Genomic DNA, 25750 nt, shown 5'->3' on the forward strand with positions numbered 1-25750 from the left:
TACTGTTTATGTCGCCATAAAAGTCTTCCTTTTCTGGTTTCACATTTCTTTCCTCATTTGTCACTTCATGCGTTATCATCGTGTTGTTGGTTACCTTATTCAAACACACCGTCACTAAGGCTTTCAAGCAAGCCACCACTAAAACAATTGCCAATATAACTACTAAACCAACAAACAAGTCTGCTACTCCTTGTATATATTCATACCTATGACATAGTTATATGTCGATGACATTTAACATTATATACCAAACTAACAAGCTTCCTAAAAGGTAAATAAAGAAAATCCCTTAATATGTAACATAATCAGATTATTTGTCTTGCCCTGATCCCCCTATCTCCCGGGGTTGAACTCAATCCCCTGATCATGAGTGTAGTTGTGATACATTTTTCACTCATGTTGTATTAATATCAGCAGGTAATTGTATGTCATGTAGGCAAATAAATGTCACTATCCCAAGTAGGAATATCACATGTTGAAAATGTAATGTTTAACAATGCAAGGGGTGTTAAAATGTAATTCAAATGACTGTAAATCACGACTATCATTTATCTACCACTGAATGTTCTGCTGGGCTGCTAGGTGCAGCCTCATTTTCTGTGGGATCGTCCACCTTAGCCCCATGTCCTTGTTTGCAATGAGGGGCATGAATCCAACTTTCTATTTTGGGTCCATATTTTTTTTCTATTCTTATCAATCTCCTATGGTTTATCAATTTGTTCCAAAACACTGCAACCAAAGGTTTTAACCAAAGCTCTACCAAACTATTTCCAATTTGAACTCAAAATGCTAATTAAACAACAATTCAAAGAATTAACTTCAATGGGTCAACAAACTCATTTTATAAACAGATCTAATTTTCCCATCCAATAATTTTCCTTGCCAAATGTCATATTGCAACACTTTAATAAACCTTCGAAAAATGTCTCCCAAATCAATAAATTCCCTTTTTACTTCCCAAATACTCATCTGTAAATTACATATTCAATAACAGTTTTTTCCTATTTGTTCGGCCTAAATGGCCACTGAAGTGGCTGCCAACATGCAGTACCGTTTTTATCTACCAAGCAAGTATTCGTCCGCATAAGATCTCTACCAAAATGTTGTTTGTAAAAACAAATCTGGGATTTCTGATTACATGGATGCACACTCTCAGGACATTTCAGGCTGCTTGTTAACAATCCACTACGATTAATTAATTCCTTTACCCACAATCAAATAATTAGTACAAATTGAGGATATTATCCCTATCACATTCATTTATAGATTCATTATGTTGGATCTAAATTTTCTCCCACTGCTGCAAGGAAGAACAATAGCTCTAATAAGTCTTTGTAATATCTCACTTCATTTACCCAGCATCGAAGAATTTATTTACTATCCATTCCCATCTGTTAACCAGTGACTTTGTTTGAACTCCAAAACTTAATTTGATGAATCCCATGTGTATGGTACCACTTATTGAAACCCCTACTTTTGTAGAAAGTATCCAAGTAAGTGTTTTAATACACCCCCTTAACTGTTGCTCATCCATTTCTATGCACCCAGTGAGTACTACTGACACCAGTATGCCAATATAGGTGTGCGAGATTAACAAATATGTTGCAGGTACATGTAACAGCGCGTTCTGAGTATAAATAACGTAACAGCGCGTTCATGTCTGCCCCTTGGTTTAAGATGCACAATGCATTCCGTTTTAAAACTCACAATAGTTCCAATCAGCAAGATTTTCTTTACTATTTTCCCATATCATCTATGCCTAATACACATCCATACATGCAGCACAATTTATATGCTGATAAAATTCAAGTTTATATATATATATATAAATCCATGAGCAGAGTATTCTGGGAAGTCAGTGTAAGACCTCTCCCAAATTTGGATAATTTTGTACTCCCTCATTTCCTTTTATGAAGCTCATATCCATAAATAGCTGTTATTCTCATATAAATTCTATCAAAATGGAATCCCCAAATTACTCACAATTTTACTATGAATGAATAGCTGCTCATAACCCAGCACATCAAATCTTTATATTCCATCTCCCTTGACAAAAGAGATAATGTTCATAATCAAATTTTATTTCTATTTTATTTTACGGATTCTCTGCATATTCAATCCCATCCACATAAAACTATCCATTTCCAGACAGGCACACTGTCGGTGTCAACAATCTTGTAAGATTGATACACAAAACAATAAAAACACTAACATTGACACACAAAAATACACACACACCTGCATTATGCGTATTTGTTTGCGTTGGAACTATTATTTACAGATCAAGATGGGTGTCAATTTTATTTCAATTTCATAAAATTTGTCCTTCAATTTTAGAAATGCTAATACACAAATGGACCAAAAGCTTATTCTTAGAAAACCCCTATGATGTCACATTGAAATTACCCTTTCAGTTCCCACAATAATTTATCCAAATTTGACTACACACCCATTTGCATGTCAGTCGACCACTGACCTATCAATCATGCGGAACACTAGTCCGAAATTCCCACCTGATCATCATGTGACTCTTGTCACTTAGTTTCAAAAATTTGCAAAGCAATTGTTCCAACTTTGTAAATTTAAAATTGTGTGCCCAACATAAAAGATCCAATTTCGGCATGTGATCAATTAATTACTAATTTGCTTACAAGCAAAAGAAAAAATGAATAATTCTTGCTCCGAAAACTTTTCAGACCCAAGAATCATTGACAGTTATTCATGTTTGTCCAGTAATCGAATCTGTTGAGGCCAATCATCATTTGGGATTTGCAGCAATGAAGGCCTAATCATTGTCTGAGGTACCGGTACGTACTGGTACCCTTGATCTTGGTTTGCCCCATGACCTTGTCCTCCTGTTGACATACGGACATCTTCTTCTCCAATGTCCCATCTTTCCACACTCGAAACACCGGTTTCTGTCGTTTCCTGGTCTGTGCACCTGTGCATTTGTATTGCTGGGCTGCATCTCTACATTCCTGAGTTGCCACTGCAATCTCTCGTTGTCTCCTGAAACACGAAAAAATTCTCTGTACCGTCCTTTTTTGGGGAGACAACTGGAAATCAGATGGGACAACCGTCACTTTCATTCCTAATTTCGAGGGCAGTTGTGCATTTGTCTCCTGCACTGTATCCTGTATCCTTTTTATTTTAAGTTCTAGATCCGTTATCCGTTCTTGCTGTTCCCGTTGTCTGGATTCACCATCCCAAAGATGGAATGCAAGCCAGTCTACCGTTAGATTCTGTCTCTTCCTGGCTTTCAATATTTGTTCCAATCTTTCCAATCGACTTCGCTCAAATGTACCATCTCTTGGAAACTCCTTATCATGTCCCTTTGTCCACAAATACCAATTCTCGACCTGCCTTATAGCTTCTGCACCATAACGGTCGTACATATGATGTGTACAAGTACCTTTTGGTGGACTCTCTGGTTGTCCTTGTGTATTCTTGCAGGCTCCATTTCCCATTCTGCCTTTTATCAAAGTAGCGTTGGATGTGTTGTAGTTTGTTCCTCTAAAGCTTCACTCGTACCTCCAGGAAGGGTCTCTCCACCTGTTCACACGGTGATTTCCAGAGAATCTCCCTCAGCCGTGGCTTTTGCACAATCCAATCTCACAGATCAGTATTTGCAGATGAGCCGGAGGGTCAGTATGAAATGGGTGAATCCTCAGGTGTCCGCTCTGTTGACGGGGAAATCACACAATGGTAACCGCACATATATATCTGTATATAAACTCACCACCTTGCTCAATTTTCCCAGGTTGTCTCCACATTGATAATATCTCGCAAAGATATCAAAGCTTCTTTCTTGAGACCGCATTTTCATCAATCAAACAATCAATATATTCAATTCAATTTATTCAGTTCAATTTATTCAGTTAAATTTATTCACTTAAATTCAATCAATTAGATTCAATCAATCGACAATTCAATCAATTATTCAATTTCAATTAATTCATCAATATTCATCAATAAATCAAATTAATCACTTTGGATGTCTCTTTGCATAGGCCCTTTCCCCAATGATGTCAGGACAGGTCCATCCATTGACTGAGATCGAATTTCATCGGTCGTCACCTCGGGTTCGTACCTCATGTCAATTGATGAATCACCGTCCTGTCCTAGGGTCATATCTGACATATTTTCCCATTTTGCCTGGTCTCCACAAATTTTCTTTGCAACCACTAAAGGCAACTCATCCTTCATTCGTGAGACAGCCAAAATGGATGGCAGATATTAAAGTTCATTGGGAAAAATATCTCATCATTTTTTCTTTTAATAGTATCCAAAATCTCTTGGCAATATAAATTTCGTAAAACTCCTGAAATAAGACTGTAAAATTCCTTTAATCATGCTAAATTTTGAAACTCCATCGCTTGTACCACCCAATTTATCCCATAGGGCTTGAAAGTTCTTTCCCAAGTTCATGCAATCATTCTGCATTTGAACCCTATGATATCATTCATAATAATCATCATGATTTTATAGTCATGGTCATATCATAATCATCTATTTAAAACGAACATTTCCTTTATCACCACAGTTATGTGGTATAATCAACAATAGAATAAAACTGTACATAGCAACAGGCTACCTCATGGCCACTTAGTATACCTATTGACAATAAGTCATAACAATATCGAATAATCACTGAACAATTCAAAAATCGCTTCCCCTGCTCCAGCCGCAGCATCCGTGATATTTGTTTGCTCATTCACTATTCCTGATTCGTCATCAAGGATCTCCATCATCACACAGCGTACTTAATTCCGCATTCTAATGAGAATTCAACAGGATTTTACGACTCAAAGGAAGAGAACGAGCAGACCTTTTGCAGGATGATCGTTACAAAAATCGTTACATATATTAAAGTATTTATGATGTCGACAAATCATATCTTAATTCTTACAAGATTTTGGTTCTTTGAATAAATCACAGCACCGGGAGAACCAGCTCCAAAAATGGATCTTTGTGTTTATTCAGCACCCTAGTAATTGGTTCTTTGTGTACTAATTACACAGCACCCAGGCCCCGCTCATATGGATCTTTGTGCAGCGCTACACAGCACCTGAGCAAAAAGGGGTTTCATCTACATTTTCCCTATCTGGTGTACCATCCGTGATATTTGTCTGCTCATTCACTATTCCTGATTCGTCATCAAGGATCTCCATCATCACACAGCGTACTTAATTCCGCTTTTTAATGAGAATTCAACAGGAATTTACGACTCAAAGGAAAAGAACGAGCAGACCTTTTGCAGGACGATAACTGGAATTAGTCGTGAAAATATATCCAAATACACAAAAATACACACACACATGCATTAACAACATTTATTCCGTTTAACAGAACAAACATTTCCTCTATCATGACATGCATGTCTTCAAAATTATATGCCCAAGAGAAAAAGTAAAATTAATTAAAACTGCGGGCAGTGATGATCCGGGGACCATACCGCTCCATCCTGATTGGACGAGTGCGTGCTAGAGTCGTTAACAACGACAGTCCAGATCCGATTGTTCAAAATTTCAACTCAATCGATCGAAAAATGAACGCAGGGATGCATTTTAAAGGTGCAGTGGCACTAACTGAGTTGCCACGAATATGGCCACGAAATTGCCAATATGGCCATCACAAAATATTTTCCTTAATCAATTGGCTCATAGCATAACCAATCTGCAAGTATTTCATCCGAAGATGTATCTCTCAGGAATTTTAATTAAATAAGTCATTTATAAATCAACGAGTTAATTTATTAAATGATTAATCAATAAATCAATATTTTCCTTGACAGCCACATCACTTGGTCAGTGTCATGTCCAAATATCAGCTTCCTTACTCAAAAGGTGCCTGAGTTAATGTAATGTAATTACTGTAATAAGATTACTGCAATTACTGTAATGATTACTGTAATTACCGGAACTGTAATTACTGTAATTACCTCAGGTAATTACTGTAATGTAATTACTGTAATGTAATAAGAAATGTAATTAATTAAATAAGTACGGGTTCCAACAACAAGTTCCAACAACAAGTTCCAACAACAAGTTCCAACAGCAAGTTCCAACAACAAGTTCCAACAAGTTCCAACAGCAAGTTCCAACAGCAAGTTCCAACAACAAGTTCCAACAACAAGTTCCAACAGCAAGTTCCAACAACAAGTTCCAACAACAAGTTCCAACAGCAAGTTCCAACAGCAAGTTCCAACAGCAAGTTCCAACAACAAGTTCCAACAGCAAGTTCCAACAACAAGTTCCAACAAGTTCCAACAGCAAGTTCCAACAGCAAGTTCCAACAACAAGTTCCAACAACAAGTTCCAACAAGTTCCAACAACAAGTTCCAACAAGTTCCAACAAGTGCCAACAGCAAGTTCTAACAGCAAGTTCCAACAACAAGTTCCAACAAGTTCCAACAGCAAGTTCCAACAACAAGTTCCAACAACAAGTTCCAACAACAAGTTCCAACAAGTTCCAACAACAAGTTCCAACAGCAAGTTCCAACAACAAGTTCCAACAACAAGTTCCAACAACAAGTTCCAACAAGTTCCAACAACAAGTTCCAACAGCAAGTTCCAACAACAAGTTCCAACAAGTTCCAACAGCAAGTTCCAACAGCAAGTTCCAACAACAAGTTCCAACAAGTTCCAACAGCAAGTTCCAACAGCAAGTTCCAACAACAAGTTCCAACAAGTTCCAACAGCAAGTTCCAACAGCAAGTTCCAACAGCAAGTTCCAACAACAAGTTCCAACAAGAAGTTCCAACAAGTTCCAACAACAAGTTCCAACAGCAAGTTCCAACAACAAGTTCCAACAACAAGTTCCAACAACAAGTTCCAACAACAAGTTCCAACAACAAGTTCCAACAGCAAGTTCCAACAACAAGTTCCAACAGCAAGTTCCAACAGCAAGTTCCAACAACAAGTTCCAACAGCAAGTTCCAACAGCAAGTTCCAACAGCAAGTTCCAACAACAAGTTCCAACAACAAGTTCCAACAAGTTCCAACAAGTGCCAACAGCAAGTTCCAACAACAAGTTCCAACAACAAGTTCCAACAAGTTCCAACAGCAAGTTCCAACAGCAAGTTCCAACAACAAGTTCCAACAACAAGTTCCAACAAGTTCCAACAGCAAGTTCCAACAGCAAGTTCCAACAACAAGTTCCAACAACAAGTTCCAACAGCAAGTTATTATCACATTGCAATGACCTCTAAACATTCCTAAACCAATATCCCATAAAAAAATCCCATTAAAATCCCATATTTTATCACCCTTTGCATTGTTGAAAGCAATTAATTCCATAACTTAATATTACCTCAATTTATATATACTAGGGCGTGCCCGCACGTACGTGCTCGCCCGTACGTGCTTGCAAAAAACATGCGTGCAAACAACAACAACAAAACTTTGAAACCACGTGGCAGTAACGACCACAGAACCCCCCTTCTATTTACATGCAATGGTTCGGTCCATCCGCAGAGCCAAAGCGAACGACCACAGAACACGGCGACCACACCCTGGGACCCACCCGTCCGATTAATTTCAAACCTTGAAAAGGCACATCCTCGGGTCCCCACCAATATACCTGGCAAGTTTCAAGTATATCGGACCGGTAGTTGTTGAGAAACAGCGGTCGCATACAGACAGACCGACACACACACCGAGATTACTGGAATTATAGATAGATAAAATCCGATCTCATTAAAACCTTCAGACAAACCACTAGCATATATTATTCCTAGGACTAAAATCACCAGGACCATTATCAAACATTTATCAAAATATTAGGACCATCATCAAACCAATGAATGACTCAATCCTTTAATGACTCCATCCAAACCCAGACATTTTGAGTTCCGTAACTTTAATACTTCAAATTTTCCATTCCTTCCCTTCCTTATCCTTCGATGTAGGGATGGGTTCTTTTTAGGATCATGTTGCATCGAGCATTATTTTTCAAACAGTGTGACTATTAAGCCCACGCCAAAACCTCTGACATCCCACCATTAACACCTATTTTAAGCGTGCCGAATCAGTAAGCATCACCCCTTCTATGAGCCTCGACCAGAGGGTGGTTGTCACCCACAAACACTCGTCGCGAGCTGTTCCATTGTCTGTTGATTCCCATTCTGCTGTTTTTGTCTCATAATCAAGATAAATTTGGAACAGCCCTTAAACTAACACCAAGCAGATCAATTTTTATATTTAAATATAAAATCATTTCTTCATTAATTCATAATCATAAAATCATTTAATCCGTGTCACCCATGCTATTTATCTAGCAAATTTCGTCAAAAAAAAACAGCACTGGTTCCGTGTCACCCATGCTATTTATCTAGCAAATTTCGTCAAAAAAAATCGAACGAGTTTTAGTTATGGCGGGAAAACTGAAAAAAAATTCTCTATTTAAAACGGGTGTACACGATTGTACACGTGTACGGACCTTACCGAACCTTACCGACCCGGCAAACAAATCGCCTCATGGTGCACTTCATGAGCCGACTTGCCCGCAGACCAGAGTAAGGCTCTTAACACCCAGCGTATACCGTACGCATATGCAAGCACACGAATAATAGAATCATTTAAACCGTTCCATCCGTGACTTTTACCTTGGACGGTCGTGACAAAAATACTTTTACACTCCTTGGATTACCTACGGAATGCAAGTCCCACACACCAAATCCTCCATCTTCAGAATTCATATTTCATAATGGACAGATCCCCAAGACGTCATGCTTACATGCTCACCTTGGCGACGTCCACTCGAAATTTCAGCGGTGCCTCCATATTGTGGAAGAATTTCGTGTATGACTCACAGGACTCCAATGACCGGACTCAGGTTTACAAAAGGTCTATTTTATTATTCACTTCATTCCATTTACCAAACTAGGGCATGCCCGTACTATATATAAGCTAGGACGTGCCCGTACGTGGGTGCCCGTTCCTTGCCAAAAAAAAAAAAAAAAAAAAAATTTGTGTAGGGGTGTGTGTGTGTAAACATCCTAGGGCGTGCCCGTACGTGGGTGCAAAAAAACATGCGTGCAAACAACAACAACAAAAAAAAACTTTGAAACCACGTGGCAGTAACGACCACAGAACCCCCCCCCCTCTATTTACATGAATGGTTTGGTCCATTCGCAACGACCACAGAACCCCCCCCTCTATTTACATGCAATGGTTTGGTCCATTCGCAACACCAAAGCGAACGGCGAACGGCTAAATCGCCATAGCTCGGTAAGTACTTGTCCGATTAATTTAAAACCTTGAAAAGGCACATCCTCGGGTCCCCAGCAATATACCTGGCAAGTTTAAAGTATATCGGACCCGTGGTTGTCGAGAAACAGCGGTCACAGACAAACAAACAAACGTACAAACGTACAAACGTACAAACGTACAAACAAACACACAGAGATTACTGGAATTATAGATAGACTAGGGCATGCCCGTACTATATATAAGCTAGGACGTGCCCGTACGTGGGCGCCCGTTCCTTGCCAAAAAAAAAAAAAAAAAAAAATTTGTGTAGGGGTGTGTGTGTGTAAACATCCTAGGGCGTGCCCGTACGTGGGTGCAAAAAAACATGCGTGCAAACAACAACAACAAAAAAAAACTTTGAAACCACGTGGCAGTAACGACCACAGAACCCCCCCCCCCTCTATTTACATGAATGGTTTGGTCCATTCGCAACGACCACAGAACCCCCCCCTCTATTTACATGCAATGGTTTGGTCCAAAGCGAACGGCTTGCAGTGTTTGGTAAAGAAATCGCCATAGCTCGGTAACTACTTGTCCGATTAATTTCAAACCTTGAAAAGGCACATCCTCGGGTCCCCAGCAATATACCTGGCAAGTTTCAAGTATATCGGACCGGTAGTTGTCGAGAAACAGCGGTCACAGACAAACATACACACATACACACATACACACATACAAACACACATACACACAGAGATTAATGGAATTAATAGATAGATAATACCGCATTATTCAATGGCTGAGATTAACTCTTTTCCATGGTCCTTTTCGTTCGGCTGATGTTCCTCCGCCATGGTCCCGTTCGTCAGAGCTCCTCGCAGCAAGTCCTCTCGACTCCAGCCGCAGCTCCCGCTTATATGGACCAACTCGACTTAATCCTCTGTCCGCTGAACTCGTAATCTCTTCTCCGCTGACGTTACTGGTCGCCTTCCTGGCGCCAGCTAGCCCCCCCTGTTGTGAGTTCCATTTATCAAACAATAGGGGGGTGCTCCAGCCTGGGGCTGTGACCAGGTGTTTCAAGAGATTATCATGTTCGTGCACATTCCTAACTCATTTACAAACTCGTCCTTCACAGAGTTTGCATGTAAAATGTATTTGCTTTGTTACCAGGTTAATTAATAAGTTACCAGTGCCAATTAATAAGTTACGCTGAGTTACACTTCCACAATGTCTTACCTAGACATGGTTGAGATTATGCTGGGCCTCATCCGAGCATCTCGAGAAGGTAACTGGATGCTTCACCTGGCAGCTATTCGAGAGATGATTCCCTGGTGCTTTGCCTATGACAAGGTGAACTACGCCCGGTTCCTGACCTACTACTATGCCACAATGTCTCGGCTACCCATCGAACATCCTGACATCCATGCCCACTTTATGCAAGGTGGGTTTTCTGTGCAGATCGGCTGCAAGAATCCCTTTGGGCGGATACCTGTGGACCAGACGATCGAAGAGACTGTCAACAAGGACACCCAGACACCTGGAGGCACAAAAGGGTTCAGCCTGAAACCTGGAGCTGTGGCTAGATATTACCTGACATCTGAGTACCGAAGCACTTATATGAGACAGCTAAGGGACATGGTTCATGTAGGCCAACATGACAACTTCAGTCATCCTGACCTACAGATGCCAAGAATCAGAAGAGATGAGGCTGACATCCAGTCCATGGTTCCACTGATGGAAACCAGCTGGTTGAATCCATTCAACCTTGACCATGGAGAGCTTGTCAGTCTGTCAACTGGTGCGGTGGCCCCAGCAGAAGTTGCCAAGGACCTTCTCGACGCCCGCAAGGTAGGAGAGGAGGCATATCAAACATTCAAACAAGATCGCTTGGAAGCAGCTGCCCCAGCTACAACGTTTCATGACAATATGTCAAAGAAGAAGCTGAAGACGTTTTCAGACATCAGAAAGATGTCATGTAGTAAAAGCTCTGCCAAAGAAGTAGTCATCAAAGCTGACAGGAAACTGTTTGGCCAGATGATACTTGTTGCCGAAAGCAGGAAACTACACATGAGTGACGTGCTGGCTCATCCACTGGGGCCCCTGCCATGGGCTCTGGCCAATGGTGATGGGTCTCTCCGCAAGACCAACAAAGCTGCCCTTGCCAGGGAGTTGGAAAATAATGTTTCTCCAGCAGAAGTCATCCCAGAGCCCTCAGCAACAGTCATTGATGGGATGAGCCTAATCCATAAACTGAAAGGAAATGAAAAGACCTTCTCACAGCTGGCAGAATCAGCACTGTCTCAAGTCCTCCACAAAGGTGGAAAGAGCCACCGCATTGATGTCGTCTTCGATGTCTACAGACACATCCATCAAAAATGCGGAAAGGGTCAACAGGGGAGGAGACACAGCATTGCAGTTCAAGACCATAGCACCTGGGCACAACATTCAACAGTGGAGAAAGTTCATCTACAGTTCATCCAACAAGACCAGCTTGATCGAGTTCCTTGTGCAGACGTGGAAGGGGCCAGAACACAGGCAGAAGCTTGACAAGTTACTGTATGTGACCTGTGGACATCAATGTTACAAACTGTCGAAAGAGCACTGGGAGGAGGCCACAGAGCTGAAGTCCTCACAGGAAGAAGCTGACACCCGCATCTTACTACATGGTGTTCATGCAGCAGAATCTGGCATCAGGTCCGTTGTGATCAGTGCAGAAGACACAGATGTCCTCGTGCTGTGCCTGGCTGTTGCCAAGTCCATCCCATGTCCCATGTACATGAAGTGCGGCACCAAGGCCAGGACAAGATACCTCGACATCCAGAAGCTGAGCCATGCTCTGGGAGGTGAGGTGTGTGAGGCACTGATTGGTATGCATGGCTACACAGGCTGTGATACAGTCAGCGCATTTGCTGGACGTGGCAAGTTGGCTGCCTTCAAGCGAATGAAGTCTGACAAGACCTATCTGGAGGCCTTTGCTGAACTTGGTCAGTCATGGGAGGTATCTGGGGAGCTGTTCAGTAAACTCCAAAAGGTCACCTGCCATCTCTACATGCCTTCTGCACAGACTGCCACAGTCAACAAGCTTCGCTACCAACTGTTCTGTGCGAGACGTGGTGAAGTGGAGTCTAGCCAGCTGCCTCCCTGTGAGGACTGTCTCTTCCTGCATGCCCTCCGTGCGAACTATCAAGTGGCCATCTGGAGGAGATGTTTGCAGAGTCACCCATTCATCCCTAACCCCAAGGACTGTGGTTGGACCACAGATGTCTGTGCAGAAGTGTGTGCAGAGGTCTGTGCAGAGGTCTGTGCAGAAAGCAAGCTTTGTCTGTGCAGAAGGCAAGCTTGCTGTGCAGTGGATGCGTGGATCATCTGCACCAGAAGCTGTGCTCCAGTTGCTGTCCTGCAAATGTGTGCGCTCATGCAAACTACCGGACTGTACCTGCCTGGCATATAGCTTGAAGTGCACAGACATGTGCAAACTACAAACCTGCACCAACCAAGCCAGATAAAAAGAGCTGGAAGTAGAGTTGTCAGACTCGGACACTGATGATGACACTGATTAACTTGGCAGTGTACAGTCATGTATGAGAGTGTGCATCACGGTAACAGAAATTTCAATTTTGACTTGGGTTATTAAGTGATGACATGATAAGTGACATATTGGTTTTATTTTATTATTTAGGCTTTTCTAAACAGAATAAGGGTGTGAATCCATGTAAATATAAAAAGTTCTTTGAAATGACATTGCCAGAAGTAACAACATTGAGTGTATGAACACATTTATTTCAATTTACCTTCAAGTGTGTGAAACATCCCAGTTCATAAAAAGACATTTTAAGATCGTTTTCTACTGAAAAATAACTCAAAATGTACTTTTGACTCTTTCCTAACTATCTTAATAAAGTTGTTATTCTTAGAGTAAAGTACAAGGAAAAACGTGTGTTTCGTCTTTTTTTGCACAGGGTATATTTACATATGAGGTGATAACCACCATTAAGCTACTCATCTACAAAGGCTATCATACCAAAATGTAAACTAGGGACATCTAGCAAGCTGAAAATAGCAATTTGGTTTGGTCCCTCTGGGTGGTACCAATATGTGAAAATTGGGGTCTGGGCTCAAGGACTAATAATTGTGACAATCATTCTGCATGGGTGTCACTCCCACCCTGAAAGTTTCGTCTTAATCGGACATGTGGTTGCTGAGAAAAATGAGGTTTAGCCCGTACGACGACGGACGGGAGGAAGGAAGGAAGGACGGACGGACATCACGAAAACATAATGACTCCGGCCACCTTCGGGGGGGCAGAGACATAAAAATGAATAAGGATGTAGGTATGTTACTGGAAAAAGAATGGAAACAAGAAGAAACTGTAAGGAGCAATCAGAGATTGCAGACCCTCACCAGGACTGTTTTCAGTGGTTTTTTGAGGCTTTTGTGTTAAAACAAATATGGCGGCCGTACCACGTGACCGATGACGCCATCAGTATTATTTTTCTCCACCAATGTATCACTAGACGCTCAATAAATTTCATCTTGATCGGATGAAGTTTTGTACTTGTCGAATTATGACGTCATAACGGAGGCACATATGACATCATTAACACATGTTATTACACATGGAGAGTTCTTTACAATAAGCCATGTCTCAATTTTTTAATGCAGCACTTTCTTTTTATGCAGTTAACTGATATGTAAATCCCATTCAAATTTCAAGTGAATTAGATGAAAATTTAGGATTTTAGAAATTTGAAATTGCTGTTGACCTTTGGCCTATGTTGACCTCAAAAATAGTTGGTGGATGGTTTCAGTATGTGTTATGCAAGTTTCGTGAGGTATGCACTTATAGCCTATGCGGGTGCTGCACACACACACCCTCAACCAAAACTTCTGCACACACCCACGCACCCGAAACCGGCTGCTGCGAAAAACACACGCTCGACCAAAACTGCTGCACCAACACCCTCACCCGAAACCGACTGCTGCACACACCCACTCACCTGAAACCGGCTGCTGCACACACACCCCTCAGCCAAAGCGGCTGCACACACCCACTCACCTGAAACCGGCTGCTGCACAAACAACCTCAAAAAAAAATTCTGCACACACCCACTCACCCGAAACAGGCGATAGACAGCAATATCTCCCTCTTTTTGTTCTCATCGGTGATCTGGTTCGCCTCAAAATACTCAATACAATAGATCGAATGTCTCTCAATGTCGGCATCCAGGACTCTCTCTTCGCCTGGAACTCGTCAAATGTTCTATAAACCGCCATTTCATTTCAAGAATGTAGTTTTGCCTCGTCGCCATTTATGTTATGTCCCCAGGATCCAGTATCACTTCTTGAAGTTCATTAACAAAGGTTCATTGCAAGCGAAAACCATTCAGCAGGCAGCAGGCAGCAATAATCCCACAAAACATATCCATTGTCGACACGGCGCGTTCACTCAGCTCCGCCCTTCCGGATCCGGATGTATATTTTTATAACTTCAAATATCACATTGAAGCAAATTAGCGCAATTAATTTACAATATCTCACGTTTTCACCACCACACCACACTCAACACCTCCGGAGGAAGAGAACTAGCTTTCTCTCAAAACGTCAGGTGATATTATATTTTTATGAAGCTCGTCTCCAGGCACGGACTGTGTCATCCATCGAGGACAGCCTGAATAAATATTTTTTGAAGATGATTTAAAAAAAAAAGTTTAATAAAGCGTTTCAAATTATTTTACTGCTCAGTGTGCTATCTTTTACAATATATATGTATATATATGTATATATATATATATATATATATATATATATATATATATATATATATATATATATAATATTCGGTAGAGGAAATAAAAAACCATAAACAACAAGCAACACATTTGAAGCGTGAAGCATGCCGGGATACGTTGAAGCCACGCCTCTCTTTAATTTTGTGTTTGTTTACGTTGTAATAAACGATTGCATTTTAAAAAGTTAAGGTGTACTTTTTTTCTGAACGGCCAAGATGAAATGATCAACCCGTGTTTGTTTAATTACGCAAATAAATGGCGGTCGGAATACGTTCCAACGGTGGAAATGCTCGTCTGAGCTTAAACTGCAAGTTGGTCCAAGCTTTTTATGTGTCAAACTGAATGAAAATGACGACGTTGTTCAAAGATATGCCGTCGAGGGAATGCCCAGCAAATCCGACAATAAAGAAAACGCGGAAAGGCGCGACGGAACGAACAACAACTGGAAGGTGAGTTGTGTAGGTTTGGGAGAAAACACAATTGCTCTTGGGATCCATGGGTGTTTCCTAAGACGTCGTCGTTTAGTCGACATAAAGATGCCCTGGGAGGAGGAAGCTGCCGCCGACCACCCTGACCTTCGTGAGGTATGCACTTGGAGCCTGTCCCAGCTGCGACACACACCCACTCACCCGAAACCACGCCAAGATTTTATGTGGCCTGGCGAAATAATGTTCCTTCATTCACCCTCTTCACAATCTCCTCGTATGTTACTTCTTCAGGCTTGGAAGGTGACACCCTCATCTCCGACCACCCTGAGGACGACGCCGAGACGATACCCGGTGGAACCTCGGAGGAGGAAGACGACGCCGACCATCCAGAGGAGGAAGCTGCCGCCGACCACCCTGACCTTCGTGAGGTATGCACTTGTAGCCTGTCCCAGCTGCGACACGCACCCACTCACCCGAAACCACGCTAAGATTTTATGTGGCCTGGCGAAATAATGTTCCTTCATTCACCCTCCTCACTATCTCCTCGTATGTTACTTCTTCAGGCTTGTAAGGTGACACCCTCGTCTCCGACCACCCTGAGGACGATGCCGAGAGGATACTCGGAGGAACCTCGGAGGAGGAGCTGCGGCGCAGAGAGCATTCCCGGAGGAACCTCGGAGGAGGAGCTGCGGCGCAGAGAGCATTCCCGGAGGAACCTCGGAGGAGGAGCTACGACGCCGAGAGCATTCCCGGAGGAGCCTCGGAGGAGGAAGACGACACCGACCATCCAGAGGGGGAAGCTGCCACCGACCACCCTGACCTTCGTGAGGTATGCACTTGTAGCCTGTCCCAGCTGCGACACGCACCCACTCACCCGAAACCAAGCTAAGATTTTATGTGGGCTGGCGAAATAATGTTCCTTCATTCACCCTCCTCACTATCTCCTCGTATGTTACTTCTTCAGACTTGGAAGGTGACCCCCTCATCTCCGACCACCCTGAGGACGACGCCGACCATCCAGAGGACGGAAGGAGGAGCGACGACGCAGAGAGCATTCCCGGAGGAACCTCGGAGGTGGAGCTACGACGCCGAGAGGATACTCGGAGGAACCTCGGAGGAGGAGCTCCGATGCCGAGAGGATACCCGGAGGAACCTCGGAGGAGGAGCTGCGATGCCGAGAGCATTCCCAGAGGAACCTCGGAGGAGGAGCTGCGACGCCGAGAGCATTCCCGGAGGCACCTCTAAGGAGGAGCTACGACGCCGAGAGCATTCCTGGAGGAACCTCGGAGGTGGAGCTACGATGCCGAGAGGATAACCGGAGGAACCTCGGAGAAGGAGCTACGACGCCGAGAGGATACCCGGAGGAACCTCGGAGGAGGAGCTGCGACGCCGAGAGCATTCCCGGAGGAACCTCGAAGGAGGAGCTACGACGCCGAGAGCATTCCCGGAGGAACCTCAGAGGTGGAGCTACGATGCCGAGAGGATACCCGGAGGAACCTCGGAGGAGGAGCTACGACGCCGAGAGGATACCCGGAGGAACCTCGGAGGAGGAGCTGCGATGCCGAGAGGATACCCGGAGGAACCTCGGAGAAGGAGCTACGACGCCGAGAGCATTCCCAGAGGAACCTCGGAGGAGGAGCTGCGACGCCGAGAGCATTCCCGGAGGAACCTCGAAGGAGGAGCTACGACGCCGAGAGCATTCCCGGAGGAACCTCGGAGGTGGAGCTACGATGCCGAGAGGATACCCGGAGGAACCTCGGAGGAGGAGCTACGACGCCGAGAGGATACCCGGAGGAACCTCGGAGGAGGAGCTGCGACGTCGAGAGGATACCCGGAGGAACCTCGGAGGAGGAGCTCCGACGCCGAGAGGATACCCGGAGGAACCTCGGAGGAGGAGCTGCGACGCCGAGAGGATACCCGGAGGAACCTCGGAGGAGGAGCTGCAACGCCGAGAGTATACCCGGAGGAACCTCGGAGGAGGAGCTGCGACGCCGAACGGATACCTGGGTGAACCTCGGAGGAGGAGCTGCGACGCCGAGAGGATACCCGGAGGAACCTCGGAGGAGGAAGACGACGCCGACCATCCAGAGGAGGAAGCTGCCACCGACCACCCTGACCTTCGTGAGGTATGCACTTGTAGCCTGTCCCAGCTGCGACACACACCCACTCACCCGAAACCACGCTAAGATTTTATGTGGCCTGGCGAAATAATGTTCCTTCATTCACCCTCCTCACTATCTCCTCGTATGTTACTTCTTCAGGCTTGGAAGGTGAAACCCTCATCTCCGACCACCATGAGGACGACGCCGACCATCCAGAGGACGGAAGGAGGAGCGACGATGCCGAGAGGATACCCGGAGGAACCTCGGAGAAGGAGCTCCGACGCCGAGAGGATACCCGGAGGAACCTCGGAGGAGGAGCTGCGGCGCAGAGAGCATTCCCGGAGGAACCTCAGAGGAGGAGCTGCGACGCCGAGAGTATACCCGGAGGAACCTCGGAGGAGGAGCTGCGACGCCGAGAGGATACCTGGGTGAACCTCGGAGGAGGAGCTGCGACGCCGAGAGGATACCCGGAGGAACCTCGGAGGAGGAAGACGACGCCGACCATCCAGAGGAGGAAGCTGCCACCGACCACCCTGACCTTCGTGAGGTATGCACTTGTAGCCTGTCCCAGCTGCGACACACACCCACTCAACCGAAACCACGCTCAGATTTTATGTGGCCTGGCGAAATAATGTTCCTTCATTCACCCTCCTCACTATCTCCTCGTATGTTACTTCTTCAGGCTTGGAAGGTGACACCCTCATCTCCGACCACCATGAGGACGACGCCGACCATCCAGAGGACGGAAGGAGGAGCGACGATGCCGAGAGGATACCCGGAGGAACCTCGGAGAAGGAGCTCCGACGCCGAGAGGATACCTGGAGGAACCTCGGAGGAGGAGCTGCGGCGCCGAGAGGATACCTGGGTGAACCTCGGAGGAGGAGCTGCGACGCCGAGAGGATACCCGGAGGAACCTTGGAGGAGGAAGACGACGCCGACCATCCAGAGGAGGAAGCTGCCACCGACCACCCTGACCTTCGTGAGGTATGCACTTGTAGCCTGTCCCAGCTGCGACACACACCCACTCACCCGAAACCACGCTAAGATTTTATGTGGCCTGGCGAAATAATGTTCCTTCATTCACCCTCCTCACTATCTCCTCGTATGTTACTTCTTCAGGCTTGGAAGGTGACACCCTCATCTCCGACCACCATGAGGACGACGCCGACCATCCAGAGGACGGAAGGAGGAGCGACGATGCCGAGAGGATACCCGGAGGCACCTCGGAGAAGGAGCTCCGACGCCGAGAGGATACCCGGAGGAACCTCGGAGGAGGAGCTGCGGCGCAGAGAGCATTCCCGGAGGAACCTCGGAGGAGGAGCTGCGACGCCGAGAGTATACCCGGAGGAACCTCGGAGGAGGAGCTGCGACGCCGAGAGGCTACCTGGGTGAACCTCGGAGGAGGAGCTGCGACGCCGAGAGGATACTCGGAGGAACCTCGGAGGAGGAAGACGACGCCGACCATCCAGAGGAGGAAGCTGCCACCGACCACCCTGACCTTCGTGAGGTATGCACTTGTAGCCTGTCCCAGCTGCGACACACACCCACTCACCCGAAACCACGCTAAGATTTTATGTGGCCTGGCGAAATAATGTTCCTTCATTCACCCTCCTCACTATCTCCTCGTATGTTACTTCTTCAGGCTTGGAAGGTGACACCCTCATCTCCGACCACCATGAGGACGACGCCGACCATCCAGAGGACGGAAGGAGGAGCGACGATGCCGAGAGGATACCCGGAGGAACCTCGGAGAAGGAGCTCCGACGCCGAGAGGATACCCGGAGGAACCTCGGAGGAGGAGCTGCGGCGCAGAGAGCATTCTCGGAGGAACCTCGGAGGAGGAGCTACGACGCCGAGAGCATTCCCGGAGGAGCCTCGGAGGAGGAAGACGACGCCGACCATCCAGAGGGGGAAGCTGCCACCGACCACCCTGACCTTCGTGAGGTATTCACTTGTAGCCTGTCCCAGCTGCGACACGCACCCACTTACCCGAAACCAAGCTAAGATTTTATGTGGCCTGGCGAAATAATGTTCCTTCATTCACCCTCCTCACTATCTCCTTGTATGTTACTTCTTCAGACTTGGAAGGTGACACCCTCATCTCCGACCACCCTGAGGACGACGCCGACCATCCAGAGGACGGAAGGAGGAGCGACGACGCAGAGAGCATTCCCGGAGGAACCTCGGAGAAGGAGCTACGACGCCGAGAGGATACCTGGAGGAACCTCGGAGAAGGAGCTACGACGCCGAGAGGATACCCGGAGGAACCTCGGAGGAGGAGCTGCGATGCCGAGAGCATTCCCAGAGGAACCTCGGAGGAGGAGCTGCGACGCCGAGAGCATTACCGGAGGAACCTCGAAGGAGGAGCTACGACGCCGAGAGCATTCCTGGAGGAACCTCGGAGGTGGAGCTACGATGCCGAGAGGATACCTGGAGGAACCTCGGAGAAGGAGCTACGACGCCGAGAGGATACCCGGAGGAACCTCGGAGGAGGAGCTGCGACGCCGAGAGCATTCCCGGAGGAACCTCGAAGGAGGAGCTGCGACGCCGAGAGGATACCCGGAGGAACCTCGGAGGAGGAGCTGCGACGCCGAGAGTATACCCGGAGGAACCTCGGAGGAGGAGCTGCGACGCCGAGAGGATACCTGGGTGAACCTCGGAGGAGGAGCTGCGATGCCGAGAGGATACCCGGAGGAACCTCGGAGGAGGAAGACGACGCCGACCATCCAGAGGAGGAAGCTGCCACCGACCACCCTGACCTTCGTGAGGTATGCACTTGTAGCCTGTCCCAGCTGCGACACACACCCACTCACCCGAAACCACGCTAAGATTTTATGTGGCCTGGCGAAATAATGTTCCTTCATTCACCCTCCTCACTATCTCCTCGTATGTTACTTCTTCAGGCTTGGAAGGTGACACCCTCATCTCCGACCACCATGAGGACGACGCCGACCATCCAGAGGACGGAAGGAGGAGCTCCGACGCCGAGAGGATACCGGGAGGAACCTCGGAGGAGGAGCTGCGGCGCAGAGAGCATTCCCGGAGGAACCTCGGAGGAGGAGCTGCGGCGCAGAGAGCATTCCCGGAGGAACCTCGGAGGAGGAGCTGCGACGCCGAGAGTATACCCGGAGGAACCTCGGAGGAGGAGCTGCGACGCCGAGAGGATACCTGGGTGAACCTCGGAGGAGGAGCTGCGACGCCGAGAGGATACCCGGAGGAACCTCGGAGGAGGAAGACGACGCCGACCATCCAGAGGAGGAAGCTGCCACCGACCACCCTGACCTTCGTGAGGTATGCACTTGTAGCCTGTCCCAGCTGCGACACACACACACTCACCCGAAACCACGCTAAGATTTTATGTGGCCTGGCGAAATAATGTTCCTTCATTCACCCTCCTCACTATCTCCTCGTATGTTACTTCTTCAGGCTTGGAAGGTGACACCCTCATCTCCGACCACCATGAGGACGACGCCGACCATCCAGAGGACGGAAGGAGGAGCGACGATGCCGAGAGGATACCCGGAGGAACCTCGGAGGAGGAGCTGCGGCGCAGAGAGCATTCCCGGAGGAGCCTCGGAGGAGGAAGACGACGCCGACCATCCAGAGGACGGAAGGAGGAGCGACGATGCCGAGAGGATACCCGGAGGAACCTCGGAGAAGGAGCTCCGACGCCGAGAGGATACCCGGAGGAACCTCGGAGGAGGAGCTGTGGCGCAGAGAGCATTCCCGGAGGAACCTCGGAGGAGGAGCTGCGACGCCGAGAGTATACCCGGAGGAACCTCGGAGGAGGAGCTGCGACGCGGAGAGGATACCTGGGTGAACCTCGGAGGAGGAGCTGCGACGCCGAGAGGATACCCGGAGGAACCTCGGAGGAGGAAGACGACGCCGACCATCCAGAGGAGGAAGCTGCCACCGACCACCCTGACCTTCGTGAGGTATGCACTTGTAGCCTGTCCCAGCTGCGACACACACCCACTCACCCGAAACCACGCTAAGATTTTATGTGGCCTGGCGAAATAATGTTCCTTCATTCACCCTCCTCACTATCTCCTCGTATGTTACTTCTTCAGGCTTGGAAGGTGACACCCTCATCTCCGACCACCATGAGGACGACGCCGACCATCCAGAGGACGGAAGGAGGAGCGACGATGCCGAGAGGATACCCGGAGGAACCTCGGAGAAGGAGCTCCGACGCCGAGAGGATACCCGGAGGAACCTCGGAGAAGGAGCTCCGACGCCGAGAGGATACCCGGAGGAACCTCGGAGGAGGAGCTGCGGCGCAGAGAGCATTCCCGGAGGAGGAGCTACGACGCCGAGAGCATTCCCGGAGGAGCCTCGGAGGAGGAAGACGACGCCGACCATCCAGAGGGGGAAGCTGCCACCGACCACCCTGACCTTCTTCGTGAGGTATGCACTTGTAGCCTGTCCCAGCTGCGACACACACCCACTCACCCGAAACCACGCTAAGATTTTATGTGGCCTGGCGAAATAATGTTCCTTCATTCACCCTCCTCACTATCTCCTCGTATGTTACTTCTTCAGGCTTGGAAGGTGACACCCTCATCTCCGACCACCATGAGGACGACGCCGACCATCCAGAGGACGGAAGGAGGAGCGACGATGCCGAGAGGATACCCGGAGGAACCTCGGAGAAGGAGCTACGACGCCGAGAGGATACCCGGAGGAACCTCGAAGGAGGAGCTACGACGCCGAGAGCATTCCCGGAGGAACCTCGGAGGTGGAGCTGCGACGCCGAGAGCATTCCCGGAGGAACCTCGAAGGAGGAGCTACGACGCCGAGAGCATTCCCGGAGGAACCTCGGAGGTGGAGCTACGATGCCAAGAGGATACCCGGAGGAACCTCGGAGAAGGAGCTACGACGCCGAGAGGATACCCGGAGGAACCTCGAAGGAGGAGCTACGACGCCGAGAGCATTCCCGGAGGAACCTCGGAGGTGGAGCTACGATGCCGAGAGGATACCCGGAGGAACCTCGGAGGAGGAGCTACGACGCCGAGAGGATACCCGGAGGAACCTCGGAGGAGGAGCTGCGACGCCGAGAGGATACCCGGAGGAACCTCGGAGGAGGAGCTGCGATGCCGAGAGCATTCCCAGAGGAACCTCGGAGGAGGAGCTGCGATGCCGAGAGCATTCCCAGAGGAACCTCGAAGGAGGAGCTACGACGCCGAGAGCATTCCTGGAGGAACCTCGGAGGTGGAGCTACTGTAGGGGAATTTGTAGCGGGGGACTCAAGACTCCAATGACCGGACACAGGTTTCATAAAAGGTCTCAACTTTATTAACTGGTTATTCACTTCATTCCATTTACCAAATAATACCGCATAATTCAATGGACCAGGTTAACTCTTTTCGCATGGTCCTTCTCGTTCGGCCGATGTTCCTCCGCCACTCCCGTCCGGCAGAGGTCCTGGTGACAAGTCCTGTCGACTCCACGTTTGCTCTCGTTTATATGGACAAACTGGACTTAATCCCCTGTCCGCTGACCGTTAATCCTTTCTCCGCTAATGCCCCGAGGTCATGCATGTACCAAGTCCTGGCATCAGCTCGCTCCCCTCCTGCTGTGAGTTCCGTTTACCAAACGATAGGGGGGTGTTCCAGCCAGGGGCTGTGACCAGGTGGACAAGAGATTATCATGTTCGGGCACATTCCTGACCTCATTTACGAACTCGTCTTTCACAGAGTTTGCAGGTAAAATGTATCTGCTTCGTTACCAGTGTTAATTAATAAGTTACCAGTGCCAATTAATAAGTTACACTGAGTTACACTTCCACAATTCCCTCATCTTTTTGTTTTTGTTTATATTAACCATTAATCTAAACATCAATATAAGTAAACAATCAATCACTACAAGTAAACATCATTACAAGTATAAGTAAATAATCAATCACTTTGGTAATCAAATTCCCTTGGGCATACACCGTCATCCTGCAAGAATCACAAAACATTTCGTTGGTCATTGACTCCTTCCATATCGTTCAATCTATTGCATTTGCATCACAAATATATTTTCAAAACACTTCACCATCACCAAGATACAACAATTTCACTTCATTTTCAAGTTTTGTAAAGCATCTGCACCATCTGGCAAAAACGTTTGCCTCCACACAAATGTTGACTTTGTTTGAAAGGAAGGGCTGATCACTTGTGTTTGAATCCTGGTATGAAACATTTTCTCCTAATGTCTTCATAGCTCCTGCACTACTTCGTGTAGGATTTCGCTGTTGTGATAACATTGCGGAGTCAGAGACTGACCCTGCTCTCCTTGTAGCATTCTTGCCACTTTTTTTGCTGTAATTCCTGAACAAGGCCTTCACCCAGTTGTAGTTGACTTGCCTCCTCCCTCATTGTGAGTGGGCAGCAAGTATTGGTGTGACGTTGATTGGCCAGCAAGATGTGGAACAGGGATGCCGGATGCATCCACAATGATGTTGGGACCATGGTGTTCAGGTCATTCATGGTCCTTACCAGGAGCAACCAGCAGAATCGTGCACAGCTGTTGTGACAAGGGCACAGCCGTTTTTTGCAGCTCCATGCTGGTTCCCCGGACGTTGGTGAAGTAATAACATATGTCCCCGCATTTCACAGAGGTTGCAGGTAAAATGTCGTTGTCCTGCAACTTCTGATGTGGTGAATGTTCGAAGCCTTCGAACAAGAGTAAGTGATCGCCTTTCTTTCATATGTTGCAGTGTGATCCAGGCAAATGGTCACATAAATTTCCTTGGTGAAGGTAAGCATTCATCTCCAAGTTACACGGGAGAATGTCTTCATCATTCTTTGAGAAAGAGGGTGTATGCCATGATTAACTTCATTTTTTTTAGCCACAAATTTTCTTTCTCGAACTTCTTCCCAATTCCGTTAGCAATCCCTCCAAAATGTGATCTCGTCTTATCCTTATGCTCAGTCACATCTGAATCTGCTTTCCGCACACACTGAATCAGATAGGGTACATCTTACCATGAAATCAGCATAATTATGTATATCTTCCGACAGTTTCACATTCAACAATTTGTTGTTTTTCCTTAACACAAAAGTTATATTCATTTATATGCGTCACACAAATAATATTCAATCAGGTATGTATTTTATTACTAAACTAAGAATAGCATTGTATATGATTACAATCACAAACGGGAATACCTAATTCCCAACGACAATTTTTTCAAACCAACAAATTAAACATAATGTATTATTACCATAATTCCTCTCCACTTTTTCTTTTCCCTCTTTTTCCTAACAGTGTGTCACTCGTGGTGATATGAGTTCACTGATATTGTAATTGACACAACTCATAACATTGTCGTTATGCCATTATCTTAATTCTACTGTTTCATTTGTAACATCACTTGATTTAATCTTTTAATCTCAGTATTTATTCATATCATCATAACAATCTTTCTATTTTAGGTCCATATTTGTTTCTATTCTTATCAACCTCCTACGGTTTATCAATTTGTTCCAAAACACTGCAACCAAAGGTTTTAACCAAAGCTCTACCAAACTATTTCCAATTTGAACTCAAAATGCTAATTAAACAACAATTCAAAGAATTAACTTCAATGGGTCAACAAACTCATTTTATAAACAGATCTAATTTTCCCATCCAATAATTTTCCTTGCCAAATGTCATATTGCAACACTTTAATAAACCTTCGAAAAATGTCTCCCAAATCAATAAATTCCCTTTTTACTTCCCAAATACTCATCTGTAAATTACATATTCAATTACAGTTTTTCCCTATTTGTTCGGCCTAAATGGCCACTGAAGTGGCTGCCAACATGCAGTACCGTTTTTATCTACCAAGCAAGTATTCGTCCACATAAGATCTCTACCAAAATGTTGTTTGTAAAAAACAAATCTGGGATTTCTGATTACATGGATGCACACTCTCAGGACATTTCAGGCTGCTTGTTAACAATCCACTACGATAAATTAATTCCTTTACCCACAATCAAATAATTAGTACAAATTGAGGATATTATCCCTATCACATTCATTTATAGATTCATTATGTTGGATCTAAATTTTCTCCCACTGCTGCAAGGAAGAACAATAGCTCTAATAAGTCTTTGTAATATCTCACTTCATTTACCCAGCATCGAAGAATTTATTTACTATCCATTCCCATCTGTTAACCAGTGACTATGTTTGAACTCCAAAACTTAATTTGATGAATCCCATGTGTATGGTACCACTTATTGAAACCCCTACTTTTGTAGAAAATA

The sequence above is a fragment of the Myxine glutinosa genome, chromosome 10 (assembly GCF_964187855.1).
Source record: "Myxine glutinosa chromosome 10, kmMyxGlut1.1, whole genome shotgun sequence".
NCBI classification, from domain to species: Eukaryota; Metazoa; Chordata; class Myxini; order Myxiniformes; family Myxinidae; genus Myxine; species Myxine glutinosa.